General features: G+C 52.0%; 13 non-coding genes across 13 annotated transcripts; all 13 read right to left on the bottom strand.

The window, feature by feature from the left end:
* Positions 1-337: 337 nt before the first annotated feature.
* Positions 338-456, bottom strand: LOC126334443 (5S ribosomal RNA). The gene has a single exon (XR_007564723.1). It is a non-coding gene; the product is annotated as a 5S ribosomal RNA (ribosomal RNA).
* Positions 457-1,740: 1,284 nt separating this feature from the next.
* On the bottom strand, positions 1,741-1,859 carry LOC126334442 (5S ribosomal RNA). The gene has a single exon (XR_007564722.1). It is a non-coding gene; the product is annotated as a 5S ribosomal RNA (ribosomal RNA).
* A 1,289-nt stretch (positions 1,860-3,148) lies between these two features.
* On the bottom strand, positions 3,149-3,267 carry LOC126334441 (5S ribosomal RNA). The gene has a single exon (XR_007564721.1). It is a non-coding gene; the product is annotated as a 5S ribosomal RNA (ribosomal RNA).
* A 1,289-nt stretch (positions 3,268-4,556) lies between these two features.
* Positions 4,557-4,675, bottom strand: LOC126334440 (5S ribosomal RNA). Its single transcript, XR_007564720.1, has one exon. It is a non-coding gene; the product is annotated as a 5S ribosomal RNA (ribosomal RNA).
* A 1,289-nt stretch (positions 4,676-5,964) lies between these two features.
* LOC126334439 (5S ribosomal RNA) lies at positions 5,965-6,083 on the bottom strand. Its single transcript, XR_007564719.1, has one exon. It is a non-coding gene; the product is annotated as a 5S ribosomal RNA (ribosomal RNA).
* Positions 6,084-7,367: 1,284 nt separating this feature from the next.
* Positions 7,368-7,486, bottom strand: LOC126334438 (5S ribosomal RNA). Its single transcript, XR_007564718.1, has one exon. It is a non-coding gene; the product is annotated as a 5S ribosomal RNA (ribosomal RNA).
* Positions 7,487-8,770: 1,284 nt separating this feature from the next.
* On the bottom strand, positions 8,771-8,889 carry LOC126334437 (5S ribosomal RNA). The gene has a single exon (XR_007564717.1). It is a non-coding gene; the product is annotated as a 5S ribosomal RNA (ribosomal RNA).
* Positions 8,890-10,173: 1,284 nt separating this feature from the next.
* On the bottom strand, positions 10,174-10,292 carry LOC126334436 (5S ribosomal RNA). Its single transcript, XR_007564716.1, has one exon. It is a non-coding gene; the product is annotated as a 5S ribosomal RNA (ribosomal RNA).
* Positions 10,293-11,576: 1,284 nt separating this feature from the next.
* On the bottom strand, positions 11,577-11,695 carry LOC126334455 (5S ribosomal RNA). Its single transcript, XR_007564735.1, has one exon. It is a non-coding gene; the product is annotated as a 5S ribosomal RNA (ribosomal RNA).
* A 1,283-nt stretch (positions 11,696-12,978) lies between these two features.
* Positions 12,979-13,097, bottom strand: LOC126334454 (5S ribosomal RNA). Its single transcript, XR_007564734.1, has one exon. It is a non-coding gene; the product is annotated as a 5S ribosomal RNA (ribosomal RNA).
* Positions 13,098-14,381: 1,284 nt separating this feature from the next.
* Positions 14,382-14,500, bottom strand: LOC126334453 (5S ribosomal RNA). Its single transcript, XR_007564733.1, has one exon. It is a non-coding gene; the product is annotated as a 5S ribosomal RNA (ribosomal RNA).
* A 1,284-nt stretch (positions 14,501-15,784) lies between these two features.
* LOC126334446 (5S ribosomal RNA) lies at positions 15,785-15,903 on the bottom strand. Its single transcript, XR_007564726.1, has one exon. It is a non-coding gene; the product is annotated as a 5S ribosomal RNA (ribosomal RNA).
* Positions 15,904-17,195: 1,292 nt separating this feature from the next.
* LOC126334435 (5S ribosomal RNA) lies at positions 17,196-17,314 on the bottom strand. The gene has a single exon (XR_007564715.1). It is a non-coding gene; the product is annotated as a 5S ribosomal RNA (ribosomal RNA).
* Positions 17,315-17,874: the final 560 nt, after the last annotated feature.

The following is a 17,874-nucleotide window of genomic DNA, read 5'->3' as shown; positions in this document are numbered from 1 at the left end:
GAATATAAACGTTGTTGCTTATCTTCGGTGGTCGGACGGGAACAGGTTTTTTTTTAATGTAGTTAGTTTTTGGAATGTAGCGCTCCTACAAAACAGTAGGCTCTGACGCATTTCAAGAGCACATCTGTCGATTCGCAGTGTTTCGTTATTTTCAACGAGTTCCTAGCACTCTTCCTCCGCGCATTCTTGTACAAACTGAGTTCATTACTGTAATTTCGCATCTTACGTTTAATACAGTAGTTTAAAATGCTTGTGGAAGCATCTTTGTCGCACCTGAGAGTTTGTATGAAAAGAGGGCTGGCAGGTGTAGTGACATAAAATTTAAAAGAAGACAGGGAGCCAACAGCACCCGGTGTTCCCAGGCGGTCACCCATCCAAGTACTAACCGGGCCCGATGTTGCTTAACTTCGGTGATCGGACGAGAACCGGTGTATTCAACATGGTATGGCCGTTGGCGTCCTTATACTGTAGCCGCACGGCACAAGAAGGCTTCGCCTCTCCTCCCAATACACGCAATCGCCATTTTCGGTGGCACATTTGACGCAATGCACGTCCTTCCACCTCGAAGGCGACGCGCAGTGCGGCGCGCCGCCACGTGGGTCAGACGCACAACACAGCTGCTCGTTGCACCGCCTGTCATTCGTTTGGTTCGTGCGGCCTCCGACACTCGAGGGAGACGCACCTTGTTATTGTTGTCCGTCGCAGGGATTGCGCGCGGCCGGGCGGCGGGTGGACTGCGCGGGGTGTGGCAGTGTCCTGCTGGACCGAGAGAAGCGTTCTCACCTGCCTGACACGCGTCGCGCTTCTAGATATTTGCGTAATTCGCACGGTGCATAATCGGCTGTCACCTTCCGTCCCGACTTGTCCCGACTTTGCTCGACTGCCGCTCGCTGCCGCTCGGGTCGCGGTCCATATGACAGCACAAGCACGAGGAACATCTGCGAGATGGGCGCGGGCCGAACCGGCGTGTCCGAGGCGACGTGTGCGGCCGTTCGGAGCTACCAGAGCAGCTCTGTGCCGCGCCGTGCCGTGGAAAGGTGCGAAAACATGCACACAAGACACAGGCTTTTCGACAAAGTATCCATCTCTTGTAGCGACGAAAGGTAAATTTTTGTTTACAAATTTGCCGTTGTGCACTGCTACAAAACAATATGCCCTGACGTACTTCACAACATTTCTGTCACTTCATACTGTTTTCTTATTTCCAGAGACTCTTTGGAAGTCTTCCTTGGCGCACTCTTTTCAAACTGAGTTCCTTAATATCGTACCTTACGATAGTTTAAAATCAGTATGGAAGCATCTTTGTCACATGAGAAAGGTAGCATGAAAAAACGGCTGGCAGGGGTAGCGACAAGAAAGCAAGAAATGAAGACAGCCAGAGTTCCCAGGCGGTCGCCGATCCGAATATAAACGTTGTTGCTTATCTTCGGTGGTCGGACGGGAACAGGTTTTTTTTTTAATGTAGTTAGTTTTTGGAATGTAGCGCTCCTACAAAACAGTAGGCTCTGACGCATTTCAAGAGCACATCTGTCGATTCGCAGTGTTTCGTTATTTTCAACGAGTTCCTAGCACTCTTCCTCCGCGCATTCTTGTACAAACTGAGTTCATTACTGTAATTTCGCATCTTACGTTTAATACAGTAGTTTAAAATGCTTGTGGAAGCATCTTTGTCGCACCTGAGAGTTTGTATGAAAAGAGGGCTGGCAGGTGTAGTGACATAAAATTTAAAAGAAGACAGGGAGCCAACAGCACCCGGTGTTCCCAGGCGGTCACCCATCCAAGTACTAACCGGGCCCGATGTTGCTTAACTTCGGTGATCGGACGAGAACCGGTGTATTCAACATGGTATGGCCGTTGGCGTCCTTATACTGTAGCCGCACGGCACAAGAAGGCTTCGCCTCTCCTCCCAATACACGCAATCGCCATTTTCGGTGGCACATTTGACGCAATGCACGTCCTTCCACCTCGAAGGCGACGCGCAGTGCGGCGCGCCGCCACGTGGGTCAGACGCACAACACAGCTGCTCGTTGCACCGCCTGTCATTCGTTTGGTTCGTGCGGCCTCCGACACTCGAGGGAGACGCACCTTGTTATTGTTGTCCGTCGCAGGGATTGCGCGCGGCCGGGCGGCGGGTGGACTGCGCGGGGTGTGGCAGTGTCCTGCTGGACCGAGAGAAGCGTTCTCACCTGCCTGACACGCGTCGCGCTTCTAGATATTTGCGTAATTCGCACGGTGCATAATCGGCTGTCACCTTCCGTCCCGACTTGTCCCGACTTTGCTCGACTGCCGCTCGCTGCCGCTCGGGTCGCGGTCCATATGACAGCACAAGCACGAGGAACATCTGCGAGATGGGCGCGGGCCGAACCGGCGTGTCCGAGGCGACGTGTGCGGCCGTTCGGAGCTACCAGAGCAGCTCTGTGCCGTGCCGCGCCGTGCCGTGGAAAGGTGCGAAAACATGCACACAAGACACAGGCTTTTCGACAAAGTATCCATCTCTTGTAGCGACGAAAGGTAAATTTTTGTTTACAAATTTGCCGTTGTGCACTGCTACAAAACAATATGCCCTGACGTACTTCACAACATTTCTGTCACTTCATACTGTTTTCTTATTTCCAGAGACTCTTTGGAAGTCTTCCTTGGCGCACTCTTTTCAAACTGAGTTCCTTAATATCGTACCTTACGATAGTTTAAAATCAGTATGGAAGCATCTTTGTCACATGAGAAAGGTAGCATGAAAAAACGGCTGGCAGGGGTAGCGACAAGAAAGCAAGAAATGAAGACAGCCAGAGTTCCCAGGCGGTCGCCGATCCGAATATAAACGTTGTTGCTTATCTTCGGTGGTCGGACGGGAACAGGTTTTTTTTTTAATGTAGTTAGTTTTTGGAATGTAGCGCTCCTACAAAACAGTAGGCTCTGACGCATTTCAAGAGCACATCTGTCGATTCGCAGTGTTTCGTTATTTTCAACGAGTTCCTAGCACTCTTCCTCCGCGCATTCTTGTACAAACTGAGTTCATTACTGTAATTTCGCATCTTACGTTTAATACAGTAGTTTAAAATGCTTGTGGAAGCATCTTTGTCGCACCTGAGAGTTTGTATGAAAAGAGGGCTGGCAGGTGTAGTGACATAAAATTTAAAAGAAGACAGGGAGCCAACAGCACCCGGTGTTCCCAGGCGGTCACCCATCCAAGTACTAACCGGGCCCGATGTTGCTTAACTTCGGTGATCGGACGAGAACCGGTGTATTCAACATGGTATGGCCGTTGGCGTCCTTATACGGTAGCCGCACGGCACAAGAAGGCTTCGCCTCTCCTCCCAATACACGCAATCGCCATTTTCGGTGGCACATTTGACGCAATGCACGTCCTTCCACCTCGAAGGCGACGCGCAGTGCGGCGCGCCGCCACGTGGGTCAGACGCACAACACAGCTGCTCGTTGCACCGCCTGTCATTCGTTTGGTTCGTGCGGCCTCCGACACTCGAGGGAGACGCACCTTGTTATTGTTGTCCGTCGCAGGGATTGCGCGCGGCCGGGCGGCGGGTGGACTGCGCGGGGTGTGGCAGTGTCCTGCTGGACCGAGAGAAGCGTTCTCACCTGCCTGACACGCGTCGCGCTTCTAGATATTTGCGTAATTCGCACGGTGCATAATCGGCTGTCACCTTCCGTCCCGACTTGTCCCGACTTTGCTCGACTGCCGCTCGCTGCCGCTCGGGTCGCGGTCCATATGACAGCACAAGCACGAGGAACATCTGCGAGATGGGCGCGGGCCGAACCGGCGTGTCCGAGGCGACGTGTGCGGCCGTTCGGAGCTACCAGAGCAGCTCTGTGCCGTGCCGCGCCGTGCCGTGGAAAGGTGCGAAAACATGCACACAAGACACAGGCTTTTCGACAAAGTATCCATCTCTTGTAGCGACGAAAGGTAAATTTTTGTTTACAAATTTGCCGTTGTGCACTGCTACAAAACAATATGCCCTGACGTACTTCACAACATTTCTGTCACTTCATACTGTTTTCTTATTTCCAGAGACTCTTTGGAAGTCTTCCTTGGCGCACTCTTTTCAAACTGAGTTCCTTAATATCGTACCTTACGATAGTTTAAAATCAGTATGGAAGCATCTTTGTCACATGAGAAAGGTAGCATGAAAAAACGGCTGGCAGGGGTAGCGACAAGAAAGCAAGAAATGAAGACAGCCAGAGTTCCCAGGCGGTCGCCGATCCGAATATAAACGTTGTTGCTTATCTTCGGTGGTCGGACGGGAACAGGTTTTTTTTTTAATGTAGTTAGTTTTTGGAATGTAGCGCTCCTACAAAACAGTAGGCTCTGACGCATTTCAAGAGCACATCTGTCGATTCGCAGTGTTTCGTTATTTTCAACGAGTTCCTAGCACTCTTCCTCCGCGCATTCTTGTACAAACTGAGTTCATTACTGTAATTTCGCATCTTACGTTTAATACAGTAGTTTAAAATGCTTGTGGAAGCATCTTTGTCGCACCTGAGAGTTTGTATGAAAAGAGGGCTGGCAGGTGTAGTGACATAAAATTTAAAAGAAGACAGGGAGCCAACAGCACCCGGTGTTCCCAGGCGGTCACCCATCCAAGTACTAACCGGGCCCGATGTTGCTTAACTTCGGTGATCGGACGAGAACCGGTGTATTCAACATGGTATGGCCGTTGGCGTCCTTATACTGTAGCCGCACGGCACAAGAAGGCTTCGCCTCTCCTCCCAATACACGCAATCGCCATTTTCGGTGGCACATTTGACGCAATGCACGTCCTTCCACCTCGAAGGCGACGCGCAGTGCGGCGCGCCGCCACGTGGGTCAGACGCACAACACAGCTGCTCGTTGCACCGCCTGTCATTCGTTTGGTTCGTGCGGCCTCCGACACTCGAGGGAGACGCACCTTGTTATTGTTGTCCGTCGCAGGGATTGCGCGCGGCCGGGCGGCGGGTGGACTGCGCGGGGTGTGGCAGTGTCCTGCTGGACCGAGAGAAGCGTTCTCACCTGCCTGACACGCGTCGCGCTTCTAGATATTTGCGTAATTCGCACGGTGCATAATCGGCTGTCACCTTCCGTCCCGACTTGTCCCGACTTTGCTCGACTGCCGCTCGCTGCCGCTCGGGTCGCGGTCCATATGACAGCACAAGCACGAGGAACATCTGCGAGATGGGCGCGGGCCGAACCGGCGTGTCCGAGGCGACGTGTGCGGCCGTTCGGAGCTACCAGAGCAGCTCTGTGCCGTGCCGCGCCGTGCCGTGGAAAGGTGCGAAAACATGCACACAAGACACAGGCTTTTCGACAAAGTATCCATCTCTTGTAGCGACGAAAGGTAAATTTTTGTTTACAAATTTGCCGTTGTGCACTGCTACAAAACAATATGCCCTGACGTACTTCACAACATTTCTGTCACTTCATACTGTTTTCTTATTTCCAGAGACTCTTTGGAAGTCTTCCTTGGCGCACTCTTTTCAAACTGAGTTCCTTAATATCGTACCTTACGATAGTTTAAAATCAGTATGGAAGCATCTTTGTCACATGAGAAAGGTAGCATGAAAAAACGGCTGGCAGGGGTAGCGACAAGAAAGCAAGAAATGAAGACAGCCAGAGTTCCCAGGCGGTCGCCGATCCGAATATAAACGTTGTTGCTTATCTTCGGTGGTCGGACGGGAACAGGTTTTTTTTTTAATGTAGTTAGTTTTTGGAATGTAGCGCTCCTACAAAACAGTAGGCTCTGACGCATTTCAAGAGCACATCTGTCGATTCGCAGTGTTTCGTTATTTTCAACGAGTTCCTAGCACTCTTCCTCCGCGCATTCTTGTACAAACTGAGTTCATTACTGTAATTTCGCATCTTACGTTTAATACAGTAGTTTAAAATGCTTGTGGAAGCATCTTTGTCGCACCTGAGAGTTTGTATGAAAAGAGGGCTGGCAGGTGTAGTGACATAAAATTTAAAAGAAGACAGGGAGCCAACAGCACCCGGTGTTCCCAGGCGGTCACCCATCCAAGTACTAACCGGGCCCGATGTTGCTTAACTTCGGTGATCGGACGAGAACCGGTGTATTCAACATGGTATGGCCGTTGGCGTCCTTATACTGTAGCCGCACGGCACAAGAAGGCTTCGCCTCTCCTCCCAATACACGCAATCGCCATTTTCGGTGGCACATTTGACGCAATGCACGTCCTTCCACCTCGAAGGCGACGCGCAGTGCGGCGCGCCGCCACGTGGGTCAGACGCACAACACAGCTGCTCGTTGCACCGCCTGTCATTCGTTTGGTTCGTGCGGCCTCCGACACTCGAGGGAGACGCACCTTGTTATTGTTGTCCGTCGCAGGGATTGCGCGCGGCCGGGCGGCGGGTGGACTGCGCGGGGTGTGGCAGTGTCCTGCTGGACCGAGAGAAGCGTTCTCACCTGCCTGACACGCGTCGCGCTTCTAGATATTTGCGTAATTCGCACGGTGCATAATCGGCTGTCACCTTCCGTCCCGACTTGTCCCGACTTTGCTCGACTGCCGCTCGCTGCCGCTCGGGTCGCGGTCCATATGACAGCACAAGCACGAGGAACATCTGCGAGATGGGCGCGGGCCGAACCGGCGTGTCCGAGGCGACGTGTGCGGCCGTTCGGAGCTACCAGAGCAGCTCTGTGCCGCGCCGTGCCGTGGAAAGGTGCGAAAACATGCACACAAGACACAGGCTTTTCGACAAAGTATCCATCTCTTGTAGCGACGAAAGGTAAATTTTTGTTTACAAATTTGCCGTTGTGCACTGCTACAAAACAATATGCCCTGACGTACTTCACAACATTTCTGTCACTTCATACTGTTTTCTTATTTCCAGAGACTCTTTGGAAGTCTTCCTTGGCGCACTCTTTTCAAACTGAGTTCCTTAATATCGTACCTTACGATAGTTTAAAATCAGTATGGAAGCATCTTTGTCACATGAGAAAGGTAGCATGAAAAAACGGCTGGCAGGGGTAGCGACAAGAAAGCAAGAAATGAAGACAGCCAGAGTTCCCAGGCGGTCGCCGATCCGAATATAAACGTTGTTGCTTATCTTCGGTGGTCGGACGGGAACAGGTTTTTTTTTTAATGTAGTTAGTTTTTGGAATGTAGCGCTCCTACAAAACAGTAGGCTCTGACGCATTTCAAGAGCACATCTGTCGATTCGCAGTGTTTCGTTATTTTCAACGAGTTCCTAGCACTCTTCCTCCGCGCATTCTTGTACAAACTGAGTTCATTACTGTAATTTCGCATCTTACGTTTAATACAGTAGTTTAAAATGCTTGTGGAAGCATCTTTGTCGCACCTGAGAGTTTGTATGAAAAGAGGGCTGGCAGGTGTAGTGACATAAAATTTAAAAGAAGACAGGGAGCCAACAGCACCCGGTGTTCCCAGGCGGTCACCCATCCAAGTACTAACCGGGCCCGATGTTGCTTAACTTCGGTGATCGGACGAGAACCGGTGTATTCAACATGGTATGGCCGTTGGCGTCCTTATACTGTAGCCGCACGGCACAAGAAGGCTTCGCCTCTCCTCCCAATACACGCAATCGCCATTTTCGGTGGCACATTTGACGCAATGCACGTCCTTCCACCTCGAAGGCGACGCGCAGTGCGGCGCGCCGCCACGTGGGTCAGACGCACAACACAGCTGCTCGTTGCACCGCCTGTCATTCGTTTGGTTCGTGCGGCCTCCGACACTCGAGGGAGACGCACCTTGTTATTGTTGTCCGTCGCAGGGATTGCGCGCGGCCGGGCGGCGGGTGGACTGCGCGGGGTGTGGCAGTGTCCTGCTGGACCGAGAGAAGCGTTCTCACCTGCCTGACACGCGTCGCGCTTCTAGATATTTGCGTAATTCGCACGGTGCATAATCGGCTGTCACCTTCCGTCCCGACTTGTCCCGACTTTGCTCGACTGCCGCTCGCTGCCGCTCGGGTCGCGGTCCATATGACAGCACAAGCACGAGGAACATCTGCGAGATGGGCGCGGGCCGAACCGGCGTGTCCGAGGCGACGTGTGCGGCCGTTCGGAGCTACCAGAGCAGCTCTGTGCCGCGCCGTGCCGTGGAAAGGTGCGAAAACATGCACACAAGACACAGGCTTTTCGACAAAGTATCCATCTCTTGTAGCGACGAAAGGTAAATTTTTGTTTACAAATTTGCCGTTGTGCACTGCTACAAAACAATATGCCCTGACGTACTTCACAACATTTCTGTCACTTCATACTGTTTTCTTATTTCCAGAGACTCTTTGGAAGTCTTCCTTGGCGCACTCTTTTCAAACTGAGTTCCTTAATATCGTACCTTACGATAGTTTAAAATCAGTATGGAAGCATCTTTGTCACATGAGAAAGGTAGCATGAAAAAACGGCTGGCAGGGGTAGCGACAAGAAAGCAAGAAATGAAGACAGCCAGAGTTCCCAGGCGGTCGCCGATCCGAATATAAACGTTGTTGCTTATCTTCGGTGGTCGGACGGGAACAGGTTTTTTTTTTAATGTAGTTAGTTTTTGGAATGTAGCGCTCCTACAAAACAGTAGGCTCTGACGCATTTCAAGAGCACATCTGTCGATTCGCAGTGTTTCGTTATTTTCAACGAGTTCCTAGCACTCTTCCTCCGCGCATTCTTGTACAAACTGAGTTCATTACTGTAATTTCGCATCTTACGTTTAATACAGTAGTTTAAAATGCTTGTGGAAGCATCTTTGTCGCACCTGAGAGTTTGTATGAAAAGAGGGCTGGCAGGTGTAGTGACATAAAATTTAAAAGAAGACAGGGAGCCAACAGCACCCGGTGTTCCCAGGCGGTCACCCATCCAAGTACTAACCGGGCCCGATGTTGCTTAACTTCGGTGATCGGACGAGAACCGGTGTATTCAACATGGTATGGCCGTTGGCGTCCTTATACTGTAGCCGCACGGCACAAGAAGGCTTCGCCTCTCCTCCCAATACACGCAATCGCCATTTTCGGTGGCACATTTGACGCAATGCACGTCCTTCCACCTCGAAGGCGACGCGCAGTGCGGCGCGCCGCCACGTGGGTCAGACGCACAACACAGCTGCTCGTTGCACCGCCTGTCATTCGTTTGGTTCGTGCGGCCTCCGACACTCGAGGGAGACGCACCTTGTTATTGTTGTCCGTCGCAGGGATTGCGCGCGGCCGGGCGGCGGGTGGACTGCGCGGGGTGTGGCAGTGTCCTGCTGGACCGAGAGAAGCGTTCTCACCTGCCTGACACGCGTCGCGCTTCTAGATATTTGCGTAATTCGCACGGTGCATAATCGGCTGTCACCTTCCGTCCCGACTTGTCCCGACTTTGCTCGACTGCCGCTCGCTGCCGCTCGGGTCGCGGTCCATATGACAGCACAAGCACGAGGAACATCTGCGAGATGGGCGCGGGCCGAACCGGCGTGTCCGAGGCGACGTGTGCGGCCGTTCGGAGCTACCAGAGCAGCTCTGTGCCGCGCCGTGCCGTGGAAAGGTGCGAAAACATGCACACAAGACACAGGCTTTTCGACAAAGTATCCATCTCTTGTAGCGACGAAAGGTAAATTTTTGTTTACAAATTTGCCGTTGTGCACTGCTACAAAACAATATGCCCTGACGTACTTCACAACATTTCTGTCACTTCATACTGTTTTCTTATTTCCAGAGACTCTTTGGAAGTCTTCCTTGGCGCACTCTTTTCAAACTGAGTTCCTTAATATCGTACCTTACGATAGTTTAAAATCAGTATGGAAGCATCTTTGTCACATGAGAAAGGTAGCATGAAAAAACGGCTGGCAGGGGTAGCGACAAGAAAGCAAGAAATGAAGACAGCCAGAGTTCCCAGGCGGTCGCCGATCCGAATATAAACGTTGTTGCTTATCTTCGGTGGTCGGACGGGAACAGGTTTTTTTTTTAATGTAGTTAGTTTTTGGAATGTAGCGCTCCTACAAAACAGTAGGCTCTGACGCATTTCAAGAGCACATCTGTCGATTCGCAGTGTTTCGTTATTTTCAACGAGTTCCTAGCACTCTTCCTCCGCGCATTCTTGTACAAACTGAGTTCATTACTGTAATTTCGCATCTTACGTTTAATACAGTAGTTTAAAATGCTTGTGGAAGCATCTTTGTCGCACCTGAGAGTTTGTATGAAAAGAGGGCTGGCAGGTGTAGTGACATAAAATTTAAAAGAAGACAGGGAGCCAACAGCACCCGGTGTTCCCAGGCGGTCACCCATCCAAGTACTAACCGGGCCCGATGTTGCTTAACTTCGGTGATCGGACGAGAACCGGTGTATTCAACATGGTATGGCCGTTGGCGTCCTTATACTGTAGCCGCACGGCACAAGAAGGCTTCGCCTCTCCTCCCAATACACGCAATCGCCATTTTCGGTGGCACATTTGACGCAATGCACGTCCTTCCACCTCGAAGGCGACGCGCAGTGCGGCGCGCCGCCACGTGGGTCAGACGCACAACACAGCTGCTCGTTGCACCGCCTGTCATTCGTTTGGTTCGTGCGGCCTCCGACACTCGAGGGAGACGCACCTTGTTATTGTTGTCCGTCGCAGGGATTGCGCGCGGCCGGGCGGCGGGTGGACTGCGCGGGGTGTGGCAGTGTCCTGCTGGACCGAGAGAAGCGTTCTCACCTGCCTGACACGCGTCGCGCTTCTAGATATTTGCGTAATTCGCACGGTGCATAATCGGCTGTCACCTTCCGTCCCGACTTGTCCCGACTTTGCTCGACTGCCGCTCGCTGCCGCTCGGGTCGCGGTCCATATGACAGCACAAGCACGAGGAACATCTGCGAGATGGGCGCGGGCCGAACCGGCGTGTCCGAGGCGACGTGTGCGGCCGTTCGGAGCTACCAGAGCAGCTCTGTGCCGCGCCGTGCCGTGGAAAGGTGCGAAAACATGCACACAAGACACAGGCTTTTCGACAAAGTATCCATCTCTTGTAGCGACGAAAGGTAAATTTTTGTTTACAAATTTGCCGTTGTGCACTGCTACAAAACAATATGCCCTGACGTACTTCACAACATTTCTGTCACTTCATACTGTTTTCTTATTTCCAGAGACTCTTTGGAAGTCTTCCTTGGCGCACTCTTTTCAAACTGAGTTCCTTAATATCGTACCTTACGATAGTTTAAAATCAGTATGGAAGCATCTTTGTCACATGAGAAAGGTAGCATGAAAAAACGGCTGGCAGGGGTAGCGACAAGAAAGCAAGAAATGAAGACAGCCAGAGTTCCCAGGCGGTCGCCGATCCGAATATAAACGTTGTTGCTTATCTTCGGTGGTCGGACGGGAACAGGTTTTTTTTTTAATGTAGTTAGTTTTTGGAATGTAGCGCTCCTACAAAACAGTAGGCTCTGACGCATTTCAAGAGCACATCTGTCGATTCGCAGTGTTTCGTTATTTTCAACGAGTTCCTAGCACTCTTCCTCCGCGCATTCTTGTACAAACTGAGTTCATTACTGTAATTTCGCATCTTACGTTTAATACAGTAGTTTAAAATGCTTGTGGAAGCATCTTTGTCGCACCTGAGAGTTTGTATGAAAAGAGGGCTGGCAGGTGTAGTGACATAAAATTTAAAAGAAGACAGGGAGCCAACAGCACCCGGTGTTCCCAGGCGGTCACCCATCCAAGTACTAACCGGGCCCGATGTTGCTTAACTTCGGTGATCGGACGAGAACCGGTGTATTCAACATGGTATGGCCGTTGGCGTCCTTATACTGTAGCCGCACGGCACAAGAAGGCTTCGCCTCTCCTCCCAATACACGCAATCGCCATTTTCGGTGGCACATTTGACGCAATGCACGTCCTTCCACCTCGAAGGCGACGCGCAGTGCGGCGCGCCGCCACGTGGGTCAGACGCACAACACAGCTGCTCGTTGCACCGCCTGTCATTCGTTTGGTTCGTGCGGCCTCCGACACTCGAGGGAGACGCACCTTGTTATTGTTGTCCGTCGCAGGGATTGCGCGCGGCCGGGCGGCGGGTGGACTGCGCGGGGTGTGGCAGTGTCCTGCTGGACCGAGAGAAGCGTTCTCACCTGCCTGACACGCGTCGCGCTTCTAGATATTTGCGTAATTCGCACGGTGCATAATCGGCTGTCACCTTCCGTCCCGACTTGTCCCGACTTTGCTCGACTGCCGCTCGCTGCCGCTCGGGTCGCGGTCCATATGACAGCACAAGCACGAGGAACATCTGCGAGATGGGCGCGGGCCGAACCGGCGTGTCCGAGGCGACGTGTGCGGCCGTTCGGAGCTACCAGAGCAGCTCTGTGCCGCGCCGTGCCGTGGAAAGGTGCGAAAACATGCACACAAGACACAGGCTTTTCGACAAAGTATCCATCTCTTGTAGCGACGAAAGGTAAATTTTTGTTTACAAATTTGCCGTTGTGCACTGCTACAAAACAATATGCCCTGACGTACTTCACAACATTTCTGTCACTTCATACTGTTTTCTTATTTCCAGAGACTCTTTGGAAGTCTTCCTTGGCGCACTCTTTTCAAACTGAGTTCCTTAATATCGTACCTTACGATAGTTTAAAATCAGTATGGAAGCATCTTTGTCACATGAGAAAGGTAGCATGAAAAAACGGCTGGCAGGGGTAGCGACAAGAAAGCAAGAAATGAAGACAGCCAGAGTTCCCAGGCGGTCGCCGATCCGAATATAAACGTTGTTGCTTATCTTCGGTGGTCGGACGGGAACAGGTTTTTTTTTTAATGTAGTTAGTTTTTGGAATGTAGCGCTCCTACAAAACAGTAGGCTCTGACGCATTTCAAGAGCACATCTGTCGATTCGCAGTGTTTCGTTATTTTCAACGAGTTCCTAGCACTCTTCCTCCGCGCATTCTTGTACAAACTGAGTTCATTACTGTAATTTCGCATCTTACGTTTAATACAGTAGTTTAAAATGCTTGTGGAAGCATCTTTGTCGCACCTGAGAGTTTGTATGAAAAGAGGGCTGGCAGGTGTAGTGACATAAAATTTAAAGAAGACAGGGAGCCAACAGCACCCGGTGTTCCCAGGCGGTCACCCATCCAAGTACTAACCGGGCCCGATGTTGCTTAACTTCGGTGATCGGACGAGAACCGGTGTATTCAACATGGTATGGCCGTTGGCGTCCTTATACTGTAGCCGCACGGCACAAGAAGGCTTCGCCTCTCCTCCCAATACACGCAATCGCCATTTTCGGTGGCACATTTGACGCAATGCACGTCCTTCCACCTCGAAGGCGACGCGCAGTGCGGCGCGCCGCCACGTGGGTCAGACGCACAACACAGCTGCTCGTTGCACCGCCTGTCATTCGTTTGGTTCGTGCGGCCTCCGACACTCGAGGGAGACGCACCTTGTTATTGTTGTCCGTCGCAGGGATTGCGCGCGGCCGGGCGGCGGGTGGACTGCGCGGGGTGTGGCAGTGTCCTGCTGGACCGAGAGAAGCGTTCTCACCTGCCTGACACGCGTCGCGCTTCTAGATATTTGCGTAATTCGCACGGTGCATAATCGGCTGTCACCTTCCGTCCCGACTTGTCCCGACTTTGCTCGACTGCCGCTCGCTGCCGCTCGGGTCGCGGTCCATATGACAGCACAAGCACGAGGAACATCTGCGAGATGGGCGCGGGCCGAACCGGCGTGTCCGAGGCGACGTGTGCGGCCGTTCGGAGCTACCAGAGCAGCTCTGTGCCGCGCCGTGCCGTGGAAAGGTGCGAAAACATGCACACAAGACACAGGCTTTTCGACAAAGTATCCATCTCTTGTAGCGACGAAAGGTAAATTTTTGTTTACAAATTTGCCGTTGTGCACTGCTACAAAACAATATGCCCTGACGTACTTCACAACATTTCTGTCACTTCATACTGTTTTCTTATTTCCAGAGACTCTTTGGAAGTCTTCCTTGGCGCACTCTTTTCAAACTGAGTTCCTTAATATCGTACCTTACGATAGTTTAAAATCAGTATGGAAGCATCTTTGTCACATGAGAAAGGTAGCATGAAAAAACGGCTGGCAGGGGTAGCGACAAGAAAGCAAGAAATGAAGACAGCCAGAGTTCCCAGGCGGTCGCCGATCCGAATATAAACGTTGTTGCTTATCTTCGGTGGTCGGACGGGAACAGGTTTTTTTTTTAATGTAGTTAGTTTTTGGAATGTAGCGCTCCTACAAAACAGTAGGCTCTGACGCATTTCAAGAGCACATCTGTCGATTCGCAGTGTTTCGTTATTTTCAACGAGTTCCTAGCACTCTTCCTCCGCGCATTCTTGTACAAACTGAGTTCATTACTGTAATTTCGCATCTTACGTTTAATACAGTAGTTTAAAATGCTTGTGGAAGCATCTTTGTCGCACCTGAGAGTTTGTATGAAAAGAGGGCTGGCAGGTGTAGTGACATAAAATTTAAAAGAAGACAGGGAGCCAACAGCACCCGGTGTTCCCAGGCGGTCACCCATCCAAGTACTAACCGGGCCCGATGTTGCTTAACTTCGGTGATCGGACGAGAACCGGTGTATTCAACATGGTATGGCCGTTGGCGTCCTTATACTGTAGCCGCACGGCACAAGAAGGCTTCGCCTCTCCTCCCAATACACGCAATCGCCATTTTCGGTGGCACATTTGACGCAATGCACGTCCTTCCACCTCGAAGGCGACGCGCAGTGCGGCGCGCCGCCACGTGGGTCAGACGCACAACACAGCTGCTCGTTGCACCGCCTGTCATTCGTTTGGTTCGTGCGGCCTCCGACACTCGAGGGAGACGCACCTTGTTATTGTTGTCCGTCGCAGGGATTGCGCGCGGCCGGGCGGCGGGTGGACTGCGCGGGGTGTGGCAGTGTCCTGCTGGACCGAGAGAAGCGTTCTCACCTGCCTGACACGCGTCGCGCTTCTAGATATTTGCGTAATTCGCACGGTGCATAATCGGCTGTCACCTTCCGTCCCGACTTGTCCCGACTTTGCTCGACTGCCGCTCGCTGCCGCTCGGGTCGCGGTCCATATGACAGCACAAGCACGAGGAACATCTGCGAGATGGGCGCGGGCCGAACCGGCGTGTCCGAGGCGACGTGTGCGGCCGTTCGGAGCTACCAGAGCAGCTCTGTGCCGCGCCGTGCCGTGGAAAGGTGCGAAAACATGCACACAAGACACAGGCTTTTCGACAAAGTATCCATCTCTTGTAGCGACGAAAGGTAAATTTTTGTTTACAAATTTGCCGTTGTGCACTGCTACAAAACAATATGCCCTGACGTACTTCACAACATTTCTGTCACTTCATACTGTTTTCTTATTTCCAGAGACTCTTTGGAAGTCTTCCTTGGCGCACTCTTTTCAAACTGAGTTCCTTAATATCGTACCTTACGATAGTTTAAAATCAGTATGGAAGCATCTTTGTCACATGAGAAAGGTAGCATGAAAAAACGGCTGGCAGGGGTAGCGACAAGAAAGCAAGAAATGAAGACAGCCAGAGTTCCCAGGCGGTCGCCGATCCGAATATAAACGTTGTTGCTTATCTTCGGTGGTCGGACGGGAACAGGTTTTTTTTTTAATGTAGTTAGTTTTTGGAATGTAGCGCTCCTACAAAACAGTAGGCTCTGACGCATTTCAAGAGCACATCTGTCGATTCGCAGTGTTTCGTTATTTTCAACGAGTTCCTAGCACTCTTCCTCCGCGCATTCTTGTACAAACTGAGTTCATTACTGTAATTTCGCATCTTACGTTTAATACAGTAGTTTAAAATGCTTGTGGAAGCATCTTTGTCGCACCTGAGAGTTTGTATGAAAAGAGGGCTGGCAGGTGTAGTGACATAAAATTTAAAAGAAGACAGGGAGCCAACAGCACCCGGTGTTCCCAGGCGGTCACCCATCCAAGTACTAACCGGGCCCGATGTTGCTTAACTTCGGTGATCGGACGAGAACCGGTGTATTCAACATGGTATGGCCGTTGGCGTCCTTATACTGTAGCCGCACGGCACAAGAAGGCTTCGCCTCTCCTCCCAATACACGCAATCGCCATTTTCGGTGGCACATTTGACGCAATGCACGTCCTTCCACCTCGAAGGCGACGCGCAGTGCGGCGCGCCGCCACGTGGGTCAGACGCACAACACAGCTGCTCGTTGCACCGCCTGTCATTCGTTTGGTTCGTGCGGCCTCCGACACTCGAGGGAGACGCACCTTGTTATTGTTGTCCGTCGCAGGGATTGCGCGCGGCCGGGCGGCGGGTGGACTGCGCGGGGTGTGGCAGTGTCCTGCTGGACCGAGAGAAGCGTTCTCACCTGCCTGACACGCGTCGCGCTTCTAGATATTTGCGTAATTCGCACGGTGCATAATCGGCTGTCACCTTCCGTCCCGACTTGTCCCGACTTTGCTCGACTGCCGCTCGCTGCCGCTCGGGTCGCGGTCCATATGACAGCACAAGCACGAGGAACATCTGCGAGATGGGCGCGGGCCGAACCGGCGTGTCCGAGGCGACGTGTGCGGCCGTTCGGAGCTACCAGAGCAGCTCTGTGCCGTGCCGCGCCGTGCCGTGGAAAGGTGCGAAAACATGCACACAAGACACAGGCTTTTCGACAAAGTATCCATCTCTTGTAGCGACGAAAGGTAAATTTTTGTTTACAAATTTGCCGTTGTGCACTGCTACAAAACAATATGCCCTGACGTACTTCACAACATTTCTGTCACTTCATACTGTTTTCTTATTTCCAGAGACTCTTTGGAAGTCTTCCTTGGCGCACTCTTTTCAAACTGAGTTCCTTAATATCGTACATCTGTCTCGCGTGTGTAAATCAGTATGGAAGCATCTTTGTCACATGAGAAAGGTAGCATGAAAAAACGGCTGGCAGGGGTAGCGACAAGAAAGCAAGAAATGAAGACAGCCAGAGTTCCCAGGCGGTCGCCGATCCGAATATAAACGTTGTTGCTTATCTTCGGTGGTCGGACGGGAACAGGTTTTTTTTTTAATGTAGTTAGTTTTTGGAATGTAGCGCTCCTACAAAACAGTAGGCTCTGACGCATTTCAAGAGCACATCTGTCGATTCGCAGTGTTTCGTTATTTTCAACGAGTTCCTAGCACTCTTCCTCCGCGCATTCTTGTACAAACTGAGTTCATTACTGTAATTTCGCATCTTACGTTTAATACAGTAGTTTAAAATGCTTGTGGAAGCATCTTTGTCGCACCTGAGAGTTTGTATGAAAAGAGGGCTGGCAGGTGTAGTGACATAAAATTTAAAAGAAGACAGGGAGCCAACAGCACCCGGTGTTCCCAGGCGGTCACCCATCCAAGTACTAACCGGGCCCGATGTTGCTTAACTTCGGTGATCGGACGAGAACCGGTGTATTCAACATGGTATGGCCGTTGGCGTCCTTATACTGTAGCCGCACGGCACAAGAAGGCTTCGCCTCTCCTCCCAATACACGCAATCGCCATTTTCGGTGGCACATTTGACGCAATGCACGTCCTTCCACCTCGAAGGCGACGCGCAGTGCGGCGCGCCGCCACGTGGGTCAGACGCACAACACAGCTGCTCGTTGCACCGCCTGTCATTCGTTTGGTTCGTGCGGCCTCCGACACTCGAGGGAGACGCACCTTGTTATTGTTGTCCGTCGCAGGGATTGCGCGCGGCCGGGCGGCGGGTGGACTGCGCGGGGTGTGGCAGTGTCCTGCTGGACCGAGAGAAGCGTTCTCACCTGCCTGACACGCGTCGCGCTTCTAGATATTTGCGTAATTCGCACGGTGCATAATCGGCTGTCACCTTCCGTCCCGACTTGTCCCGACTTTGCTCGACTGCCGCTCGCTGCCGCTCGGGTCGCGGTCCATATGACAGCACAAGCACGAGGAACATCTGCGAGATGGGCGCGGGCCGAACCGGCGTGTCCGAGGCGACGTGTGCGGCCGTTCGGAGCTACCAGAGCAGCTCTGT

This window comes from Schistocerca gregaria, unplaced genomic scaffold, assembly GCF_023897955.1.
Source record: "Schistocerca gregaria isolate iqSchGreg1 unplaced genomic scaffold, iqSchGreg1.2 ptg001760l, whole genome shotgun sequence".
Lineage (NCBI taxonomy): Eukaryota > Metazoa > Arthropoda > Insecta > Orthoptera > Acrididae > Schistocerca > Schistocerca gregaria.
Note: the sequence above shows the minus strand (reverse complement) of the source record. Positions and strands in the feature narration are given on the sequence as shown.